General features: G+C 37.2%; 1 long non-coding RNA gene across 1 annotated transcript; it reads right to left on the bottom strand.

The window, feature by feature from the left end:
* Window positions 1-509: 509 nt before the first annotated feature.
* LOC141630222 (uncharacterized) lies at window positions 510-2,482 on the bottom strand. The gene is made up of 3 exons (XR_012537459.1): window positions 2,412-2,482; window positions 1,187-1,263; window positions 510-676 (listed from the first exon to the last, which is right to left on the bottom strand). It is a non-coding gene; the product is annotated as an uncharacterized LOC141630222 (long non-coding RNA).
* Window positions 2,483-12,150: the final 9,668 nt, after the last annotated feature.

Raw genomic sequence — 12,150 nt, 5'->3', positions numbered from 1 at the left:
CTTGCACATTTTGTTTGGTACCGTCGCCGTGCATTCGATCGACCCATTTGACCAACTCAATTCATCAATCAACATGTTTTAATTAACATATTTTTAACTTATTTTCAAAACTAAATCCTTTTTTAAGGCACCTTTTTAAACTTCTTTGATCGCGATTAGTCATAACGAGAAAACCGTCTCTAAAGTCGTCTACTTCACAAACATCAATACACATAAGTTTGAGGGTGTAAATATCTCATTTATTTCATGTCTTTACTGTTTTCATAACTTTATAAACATGAACAATGCATAACACGATCCAAAACATAGGATAGACGAGCCAAAACTGAGTTTTAGCCTGAGACAGAAGCCCCTTGTTATGCACAGAGGCTCGCGCTGTAACACCCCCATTTAATCAAGAGCCTTTACTAGACATTCCTAATTAAATAGTTGTGTTACCATCTCAGTTTCCTGAGGCAGTAGTTACAAAGTATAGCAATCCAAAGTACTTTATTAATTAAATTGCTCAAATGGTTTTATTACAACTTAAATAAAATACGATCTTAAATTAAATTACAAAACTCGCAGCGGAAAATATATGTAACTAAGTCTTTATTACATCTTCTATAAAACTCGTGAAGGTCTCTATCTTTGACTCGTCAGTCCACTCGTCCCAATCTTTTACCTGCCAATCACACTGCTCCCCAATATTGGTTCATCACAGGTGTTTACCGAATACACGTCAACCCAACGGTTGAGTAGGAATAGCTAAACAAAAACAATAAATGAATACAAGACAATATTAAATGCAAATGAAATGCATGCTCATGATCATCCTCCGAGGCTCCCGTTCATCCCGCCAATCCCTGGCCGGGGTAATCTCAATAAAATCCCAGAGACAAGTCCTGCAGAACCAGCCTGGGGAAACCAATGCAAGTGCTCATGATATGATATGAAACAATATAATACTTACCATCCTAGACACGAGGTTGGGGAAAACCAAATAAATATAATCATCTCAATCACGAGCTGAGGTAGTCAATAATCAAATCATCTCAGTCACGAGCTGAGGTAGTCAATAATTAAATTATCTCAAAGCAACCAACCAACAACCATATATCATCCATCACAATTCCAAACAATTCGAACAATACAATCAGATAATATCATTCAAGTAAACATTAAAGTGATTGAGTAGCTATCCTACCTCGATAGCGAATTCTGAGTCCAAGCAATATAATGATAATAAATACAGTCAGAAGCGGTCTTCCGTAAGTCCATTACCTATCCAATTATTATAACATAATAATTATAAACATATCTCGCTTAATTAATTATTTAATTAATTATAAGTTCACGACTCAATTTTTAAAACCCGCCACCTGAGTAAATGGGGTAATATTAATATTTATAATTATACCCAAAAGCCAATTAGTTAATACTATACGAATTAATTAATTAGTCAAAGCCCGCATCAATATCAATTAGTTAGTTAAATATAATTACGAATTTAACAAGTTATTAATAGTACTTGAGACGGTTCCATCAAGCTAACTAACCCATCAAATAACTTGTACCCTGCTCCCTCCTTCTCCAACACCGAACCACCACCAAGGTCAGGTTGTGGCAGCCACCACCTCTACCACGCCTGGCCAGCCTACCACCACGCTACAACGGCCCACACCAAGCAAACACCTTCCTCCTCCAAACTCAACTCAACACCGAGCCAATTCCCTTCCTTCCCTCTTATTAGCCTCGACTCAACCCTAACCCAACACCACGACTGCCACCGTGGTCAGCCACCAACCTACGGTGGAGCCCAGCATCGACCTAGGGCGGGGTCGAACCCAGTGGAGAAAGCCGAGACTTCAACCTGCATACAAAAACTCGCGACACAACACTGTACAACCACCATTACCGCCACCAACCACCACAACTACCATCAAAACTGACCCCTAACCACCCACAGCCACCGGTCCTACCCTTACCCAGGTCAGGGTTTGGTCCAATTGGGTTATGGGTCAATGGTCTCTCCTTATTTGTCACGGTTCACCAACAAACAACAAGAACAACACGGCATCACCACTACCTCCGACGCCCCCTGCCACCATGTCAGACGCCACCACCAGCCTCAAACCACCACACACCACCCTATGAACCCCTACCCAGAACCGAGTCAGGTCACGTCTAGCCTTGGGTTGAGTTTTGGGTCTCCTAATCGTGATTAGTGTTTCAGCAGTCTATTGCATCAATTGAAATTACACTATTAATAAGCCACGGTCAACGTAGGTCAACGCCTAGTCAAGGCGGTCAACGGTCGATTCTAGGTCAAGTCTATGGTCAAGGTCGAGCCAAGGTCAATCTAGGTCAAGGTCGGGTCAATATATTATTTTATTAATTTAATTATAAGAAAGAGTTTATGAGACGGTTACCTTAAGACGGTTGTAAGATAGATGTGAAGCTCCCTTTTTCTTCTTATTTCTCTCTTACTTTTAATTGTGATTTATGTGAATACAAGTAAACAAAAGAATAGCTAGAGGGTCCTATCAATACTATATATTAATTCCAGAAACCAAGGGACTTCAATGTAATTAAAGAAATATATACAAATTAATTATACTATATAGTTTTAAATCACTAGCACCGTGTGATGGACCTGATTAAGGGATCTCAATGCAAATATTATATAGTTTGGGTTAAAATTAAATTATATAGAAACTTGGTAATTTTCCTAAACATGGTCAATTTCCTTAAAATAAAATAATTAATTAAGATAGTCAGTTTCCTTAAAATAAAATAATTAATTAAGATGCTCAATTTCAAGGAGACTTAAAGAAAGAAAATGTCGGATAATTTTCCTAAATATTTATAGAAGACTAGAAGATGGTCAATTTCCTTAAAATAAAATAAGTAATTAGTATAAACATGCACACTTATGGTATTAATTATTATCACCATAAAATTATATATATTAAATTTAAAATCTATGCAATTTTGTTAAACTTTATTTATAGTTTATTAGATTTATAGAGATGTTAATTATTTAACATACAAAAATATAATAAGTAGGGTATAAATAATTCAAGTTAGATTTCATAATAAATAATGTTGCATAATTCTTTCGATTTGATTTAATACATATATGTAATATATTTATATAAATATATAATCCTCTTAAAATTGTATTCCTAAGTAGTAAAATTAATTTCGTCAGTAAAGAAAAAAATTGTAGTAACATTGGATATAGGTATATGATAGTAATCACTCATTTGAATAGTAAAAGTAACAATATTATCAACGAGATTAGTGAGAGTGCTAGAAACAACGAGAGTAGTGAAATAATTAATATTAACGCGACAATAATGAAAGTAACAATAATTACGGCGAGTGTAGTGAAATTATCAATATTAATGCCGCAGTAGTGATAGTAACAATAATTAAGGTGGGAGTAGTGAAAGTAACAATGATTACGGGCAAATAGTGTAATCTTATTACTATTGTTTCATTAATAAGAGTAAAATATTAATAGCAGGAGTATTGAATTTGTCTCATTATTTATTTCATCGTAATTTTAGGATATGTCATAGAAAAATATATTAATGATAAATTTATAGGTTATGCAACTTTAAGTAATTTTATTTAGTAAAAAAAATTAATGATAAGTAGAGGTAGCCCGGGCGAAGCCGGGCACCAATACTAGTTTATACTAATAGGTAGCTGGAGAAACTTTCCTTATCTTATTAGGTAATATTATTATTATCTCATATTAATACCGTATAAAATACTTGTTACTTTAATTATCGTATAATACCGTCACCATATATATTCAGAATTACTTTTTCACATACGAACTTTACTTTTTCACATACATTTTTCTATTAACTTTCCATCTAATACCCTTTTTACCTAAAGGCTAAAACCTAAGAAATGTTTTGAATTTCTATCATTGCGTTCGATTTTTGGCGTGGACATAGATTATTTAATAAGCCTATACATGTTTAACGTGAGTCGTCACAAACAATGTGGAAAATTAGGATTAATTTTGCACTGCCTGCAAACAATTAACAACCTTAAAGCATTGATGTGTCCATATGTATCATTCATGCTTAAAAGGAATTCAATCCGTGGTATAACTTTCTACTGTGCAGCTATGCCATTGCTACTCCGGATGCGTTGATGTTAGATATGTTCTTTATGATTCAAAATATGAATAATTTTTTGTATTCTTTATGACATATGGACTGTGGTGGCTGGTGTCGTGGTGCGGAGGGTGGTACAAGTTTGTGGTCGGCCGGAACTTGGTTTGTCGGCGATCGAACGGAGGTGGTGAAAAGAGATGAGAGAAGGGAGAAAAAAATCAACTGGGGAGGGAATGAAAAAATGAAAAGGGTAATATTGTAAAATTCGTATGTGAAAGAGTAAAATCTGTATGTGAAAAATACGAGCCTATATATTTATACTAGTATACGTCATATGTATACATCCTCCATCATATATACCGTATAATTAATATAAAATATCCATTTCCATAAATCCCATTTCAATAAAACGATGTTGACCAAACCTTTGACCATCCTCTGAAATACGGGGTATTACACGTGCCTCAATGGGGTGTCCAGGTCAGACTCAACCGTGTTTGTTCTCGTCTTTCCTCTTTAATCTATTTTCATATTTGTAATCGGTTTTTACCATTTAAAATGTTTTGATTCATTTTTATGACAAACTTTTTAGCCATAAATTATAATCGCCCTTGGTTCCATATACAATGACGGTTAAATCCGTGTCTCGGTGATATTAATTGGTTAATTACATTTTAAAATAAATTCTTTTCTTTTATTTACCATTTTAATTCATTTTTATGATAAACATATTTTGACCATTACAAAAATCATCCTTGGTTCTTTATACCATGACGGTTTATTCCGTGACTCGGTGATATTATTTGATTAATTACAAATTAAAGGGTATTTTAAACACCTTTTATTTTATTTACCATTTTTCTCATTTGTTTACATTTGTAAATATATTAGTCATAATTCATAATCATCCTTGGTTCTTTATACCATGTCGGTTTAATCCGAGTACGATGATTAACTTGACTAATTACAAAGAAATGAACTTAACATGATTAGTTCAAATCAAATATTTTACATTTTTGTTTGTAAACTATACTTTTGAAACATGCAAATCCGACAACGAATGTTACTAACACAATAATAATTATTCCGTGTCATGCAAACAACATTTGCAAATCTTTCATCATAAATACAGTTTTAAATAACCTTTTTAAGAACCACGAGACGCCTCCTTAGGTCGGCTTATGGCTCGCGCCCCAAGCGGTCGTATGTTTCCATCTTTCAAAACCAGGGTAGAGCCCTTTATCTCGCCAATAGGCTCGCGCCTTAATAGGGCTGCCTGGCACTGTTCTGCCTCGTTTTTAGCACTTGTCTAGGGCGATCCCGATTACGGTTTGTCCGCATACATGACGGATCAGATTGACGAGTTTGCATTTCATACGTTGTCTTTTAAACACACTTTTTCACGTAAATGGATCGTGTTAAGCATCATAACCCAAATTTGGTAAATGAATGTTGAATTTCCATTCTCACATGCAAATCAACCATAAATCCAACTTGACATCTTATGCTTGATATTTGGATTAACAAACCGACTTAGAAAGCTCACATGTTAGGTTAACACTTTTGGATGTGCATTCATGCATTTACACCGTTTTATCAACTTTTGCACTTAAACAACCACGATCGATCAGTAGAGGCCGGTAACGCGGCGGGATTGGGTGTCCTATTAAAGGGCTTCCAAATATGTACCCTCACCCCTTACTCAAAACCTTTGGATAGTGGATGGCCTTATCCAAGGCGTACGAGAGTCATTTTATGCATAGAATGCTAAAAGGGGGACGAGTCCTTATCTTTAATACCTATGTCAAACACCGCTTTTTTGCCTTGATTGACCTAGGTATAAAGTGGAATCGAACGGGTTCCAGGCATCCCACAAATGCTTGGTGGTGACTCCGAACATCTCTAATCTTTTCGAGTCCTTTACCGAGACGAAATCGACCGATCTAAAGCGATCCGGTCGAAAGCATTTTTACGCCACCGAGTGTGGCTTTCAAAAGACCGCTGCATGTCCACAGATTGGCGTGGTGTGCCGGTGGCCCGTGACCGCAGATCGGTAGGTGGCCCAAATCCACAGACTGAGATGTGGCCCATGTCCACAGATTGGCGACTCCGCTGGGGAAAACTAGGACACTTGTGTCTTTGTGATCCTTAGAGGTGAAACTCGAACGAGGTCGTGGTTAAAGTGCATTAATTGACATTACGGTCATAAGTCGGGTTCCTTGTCCGGGCCCACAACTTAACCTTTATCGACCAATTGGCTCGTCTCGTCGGCGTGAGTTTTCTCATCCCCGCGTTTTGAATCCCGATTGAGTCAAGCATACCATTGACGTTACACATTTCTGTTTTGTCAAAGAGCTTTCACCACTTTCGAGCACGAGGCTAGGGCAAACTTCTTACACATTTTGTTTGGACTGGTATCCCTCTCGCAAATCGGGGTTTGATTGCTTGGTGTGTAACCCACCCTTTTAAGCCAAAACCCGTGTCAGCATTATGCATATAATGAACTGTGAGTGCTTATGTGTTATGTGATCATAAGTCCTTCCGTGTCATTTTCAAAACTTTCATAAACACCTTTTCGTGCCGTTATAATGGCCATTTCAAACCTCGGTCTCTCGCCGACCGTTGCACGCCTTTTTAGGCCGTCGTAATGACGATTTTCAAACCCGGTTTTTACAACCGTTTCAAAGGACCTTTTTATGCCGTCCTAATGACGACTTTCAAAATAGGTTTCCTACAACCGTTTCAAAAACACTTTTTGCGCCGTTATAATGGCCGTTTCAAACCTCGGTCTTTCACCGACCCTTGCATACCCTTTTTATACCGTCGTAATGATTATTTTCAAACCCGGTTTTTACAACCATCTCAAAACACCTTTTTACGCCGTTATAATGGCCATTTCAAACCCGATTTTTATAACCGTTTTCAAATTTCAATTCAAAATCAATTCTTTGAAAAAAAATTTAACTGTTTTCAAATTTCAAATTCAAAATCAATCATTTGAAAAAAAATTTAACCGTTTTCAAATTTCAATTCAATTCAAAACATTGAAAACAAATTTAACCTTTTTCAAATTTCAATACAAAATTCAAATCATTTGAAAACAAATTTAACCGTTTTCAAATTTCAATTCAAAATTCAAATTATTTGAAAACAATATTAAACGTTTTCAAATTTCAATTCAAAAAGCAATTCTTTGAAAACAAATTCAACAGTTTTCAAATTACATTCAAAATCTATTCTTTGAAAACGAATTTAACCATTTTCAAATTACATTCAAAATCAAATCATTTGAAAACGAATTTAACCGTTTTTAAATTCCAATTCAAAATCAAATCATTTGAAAACGAATTTAACCGTTTTCAAATTCCAATTCAAATCAAATCTTTTGAAAACCAATTTAGTCGTTTTCAAATTTCATTCAAAACCAAATCATTTGAAAACGAATTTAACCGTTTTCAAATTTCAATCCAAAATTAAATCTTTGAAAACAAATTTGACCGTTTTCAGATTTCAAATCCAATTTCAAATCATTTGAAAACGAATTTAACCGTTTTCAAATTTCAATCCAAAATCAAATCTTTGAAAACAAATTTGACCGTTTTCAGATTTCAAATCCAGTTTCAAATCATTTAAAAACAAATTTAACCGTTTTCAAATTTCAATTCAAAACCAAATTTTTGAAAACAAATTTGACCATTTTCAAATTTCAAATTCAATTTCAAATCATTTGAAAACAAATTTAACCGTTTTCAAATTTCAATTCAAAACCAAATTTTTGAACACAAATTTTACCGTTTTCAGATTTTAAATCAAAACTCAATCTTTGAAAACAAATTTAACCGTTTTCATGGCCATTGTGATGACGATTCCAAATTATTCGATTCTCGATTTTCTAATCCGTGATTCGAATTTCAAAAGCCGTCTCTGGAAACAGTACATCGTTTTTCGAGCCGACTCAAACTCAAACCGTCTTTTGAAAATAAACCTAAGAAAACCCGTTCAATCGCCGACCTTCCAAGATCCCTACTCTTTGAAGCGTCCATAAAGCGACAAATGAATCCTTTTGAAAATTTCTATTTTCGAAAATTTGATCCACCTTTTCGATTCAAAGATCCGTCGATTTTGGTCAAGTCGTCTAGATAACGTCGAATCTCCGCCGAAGTTAGTACCTACCTTCTGGTCTAGGTCGTGTCGCCTAATTGTCGAGACATCTTCAATGGTGTTAGGAGAGTCAAAACCTCTAGGGTATTAAACCCGTCTTTCCCCTACATTACGGGTCAAAGGTCAAGTTTGTTTACATTTCTTGTCCAACGACGTCATGCCAGCAACAAACCTCCAAATCTCGTCAGAAGTCGTTTGTCTAGGCATCACTATGCCAAAGTCGACACTCCAGTCTAAGTTCAATGTCATGCACCAAGAGTTCAAACACAAGAGGTCATTCACGATCTTTATGAACTCATAACCTAGTCACACCGTCGCGTCTCCACAACAAAACTGCCTTTTGTACATATGTATCGTACTTACCTTTGTTTTTGCAATCCCTTGCCAAGACAAGTTATAACGCCTATCGTTATGTCAATAGGAATCCTCTGGGTGCCATCAATCGTCAACCAGGAACTCAAGAAGCTAATCAACCTTCATCCGCCATGACTTCTGCCGAAATCGACAACATGGTCCTCCGACTCCTAGCTACCGTGGAAAACTTGAGCACTTGTCTCTCCCAGGTTGAGGACAAAATGGTAATCGGGAATTTTCCCTCTTCTGATATTGAGCAAAGGGTTAAGCTCCTTGAAAGCCAACTACTTGCCAATGACAAAGCCAAACCTAGTTGGAGGGCTACCAAAACCACTGAAGCCAATTCCTTAGGGGATCCACCGAACAAAACCAGATGACCTCATAGGTCTTTCCCTGATTTGGGTATGCCTTATGCCACAACCTTGGAAAGGCTAATCTCCAAAGGAAAGTTCAAACCAATTGGTCCAACTCCAGACCCTCTACCAAACAAGCGAGGACGAAGATGAGACAGAAAACTATTTTGTCAATATCACCAAGGTCGTGGACATGACACTGAAATGTGTCTCCTTCTAAAAGGTGCCATCCTTGATATATTCGAAAAGGGTGAATTACCATTAACCCCCTCAACAAACAACAAAAACAACCCTCCAGAAAACACTGTTCGACACAGTCAGGAATCTTCCCTAGAGTGCTCTCACCTCATCTCTCCTGACGATGAGAAAATTCATGCAATTGACGATGATGGCATACAAAGCGCTATAATGATGCTCTCCGTCTTCATTAACAACATATTCTCAAAGCTGCAAGTGGCTATCGATGATTTGAATACCCAGGTAGCTAATTTGGAGGAGAGGTTTGGTAGTACCAAAAATGAACCTGGCCATCAAGAAGAAAACCAACCCTTGGTTCATCAACCAAAAGCTATTGAACATGAGGAATCATCTAATGGTTCGGACACCCATGAACCTACCAACAAAGAACATGAAATTGCCTCGCCAAATACCCCTTCAAAATATCAAGCAATTTACCCAAAAGTTCCCATTGACAATGACCAAATCATGTTTCTGCCCAGGATTGACAGAAATAAAAACAAAAACAAAACTCACAAAAACATCTCAAAAAACACAAATGTTGGAACCATGGGAAAACATCAAATGGTTTTCACAGATCTGGGAATAACATATGGCACCGCTCTGGAGATACTTGCTTCAGAAGGAATGCTCCAACCCATTGGTCCGACTCCAGACAAACCCGGACACAAAAGAGCCCGATCCTGGGATGGTAATGTGATGCGTGTCCTAAATATGATGTTTTACACCCCATTTTACACGCATTTCAGAGCTCATTTATGTAGTTTAAAGCTACTATTTGCCCCATTTTGTCTACTTTCGTATTTTTATGTAATATTGCAGATTTATGCGAAAATGAGTAGAAATTGAGCTAAATCCGTCCCCGAGTATCTTGCATTGCATTTGACGTGAAGTATTTACTCAAGGAACGAGCTTGGTGCGCATTTCGAGGCCCGAAAGACAAATCCACGAGAAGTTTGAAGTCAAGTATCAGCTAAAGCAGTCGATTGACCGCTACCTATGGTCGATCGACCATACCACGACTTCTAGGAGCCACTGTTCAGAGCTTACCAGTCGATCGACCAGCCTCAGTAGTCGATCTACCAAACCGCTAATCTGCGTGAATTAAAAGATCGAGGAATAGCAAGCCCATAGGAGTTAGGTTTTGACAATAAGAACTACGTTGTATTCTATATAACGTATGCTAGGTTTTGAGAACATTAATTCAGTTTTCATCAGAGTTAGATCACGAAATTAGTTAGGGTTCTTTAGTTTACAAATATTTCTTTCAATAAAAGTTACATTGGCATTCGGTTTTCTGATCTTTTTCCTGCAATTCTTCTACTGGTATTCCTTTATTCACTATTTCAGTTTTATTGCTTAATTCGTTTGTAGTTAGAATTGATAGATTAGTTTCCCGAAGCCATAACTATCGTTTTATGCTAATCTTTTGTTCCGTTAATTCAAGCATGAATTCAGTAGTTTATTTCGTTTATAGTGTTATTGTTTTTACCAATATCATGAGTAGCTAAATACCTCGTGCTAGGATATAGGGGAACTGTAGATTAGGCGACAGTAGAATAGTACGACCTGAGTCGCGCCACGGTCGATCGACCGCACACCCTGGTCGATCGACTGGCCACGTGAGGTTTCGCTTCGTTTTAATTGATTTAAATTCTATATTTGACGAATCGAGTGCACGCGACTAGTTGAATGCTTAGTAAATGACCGACCCATTAGATCGAAAGATAGGGAGAGTTGTTAGACTACCAATTAAAATGACTAAACTATGCTAAGATCAAAAGATAGGTAAAGTTTAGATTATTAGTCACTTTTCAGGACGAAATTTTGTATTAGTGATATTAGGGACTTGTAGCGAGATCGAAAGATGCTACTTGTGAGAGTGGACCGAGAAGACCTCTTATTTTCCCGCCTCATGTGTTTATTTTAGACCTACTTAGTATGTTGCTGCCGAAACTATAGTGAACCGACCATCCTTGCACCCTTTTTAATATTTGTTTTACCCGTCTATTTAGTTTATTGTCTTTTATTGCCTTAGTTATAGACCAAATCAAATCAACCCCCACATTCGTTACCTTAGACTGAAATTAGACAACTAATAATTACATCGGCCTCTCTGTGGTTCGACCCTGTTACCACTAGCTTCTGTTAGTTTTAATAGGTATTATAAATATTATTTTTGGTACTCACAACGACGGGTATCAAATTTTGGCGCCGTTGTCGGGGAGGCAATTGTTCTAATTTTTAGTTGTTTTATTTTATTTTGTTTCCTAGTTTAAGGGACATTTGTTCTTTAAACTATTCTCATATCCTATTTGTAGTTTCTTCTTATGCGCAAGTCACAGGGTGGTGAATTACTACCGTACAATCCTGAGATTGAGAAGACTTTGCGTGAGTTGAGGCGATCATCTAGGGTATTGCCGACAGAGGAAGAGCTGAGTACTCTGTCTAGTTACTACGAGAACGAGCTGTTTCAGGAAGATCCACTCTCATCTCCTGTTTCCACTTCTTCAGCTGAGACCGTCACATCTCCAGATTTTCCAGTCATGGCCGAAGAGGCGACTATTGCGAGTCATTCTGAGCCGACAGCTGCAAATCTCTATAAGGGGTTTGCCCTACCAGGGACGGACAGGAAGTTTGAGCCGAAACCATCCTATATTAATTTGGTTGAGAGAAACCAATTCGGGGGAGCTGCAACTGAAGATGCAGCCAAGCATATGGAAACATTTATCAATTATTGCTGTTCCATACCCCCACCGACCGGCGTGACCCCAGACCAGGTCAAGGAGACCATGTTTATATTCTCTCTTCGTGATGCTGCAAGAGAGTGGTACAGAGACCTGGATCAAGCTGCTAATGGGATCACCGACTGGAATTCCTTGGCCTTGGCATTCTACAAGAAATACTTTTCTGCCTCGAAGACCAAT

This window comes from Silene latifolia, chromosome 2, assembly GCF_048544455.1.
Source record: "Silene latifolia isolate original U9 population chromosome 2, ASM4854445v1, whole genome shotgun sequence".
Taxonomy (NCBI): domain Eukaryota; kingdom Viridiplantae; phylum Streptophyta; class Magnoliopsida; order Caryophyllales; family Caryophyllaceae; genus Silene; species Silene latifolia.
Note: the sequence above shows the minus strand (reverse complement) of the source record. Positions and strands in the feature narration are given on the sequence as shown.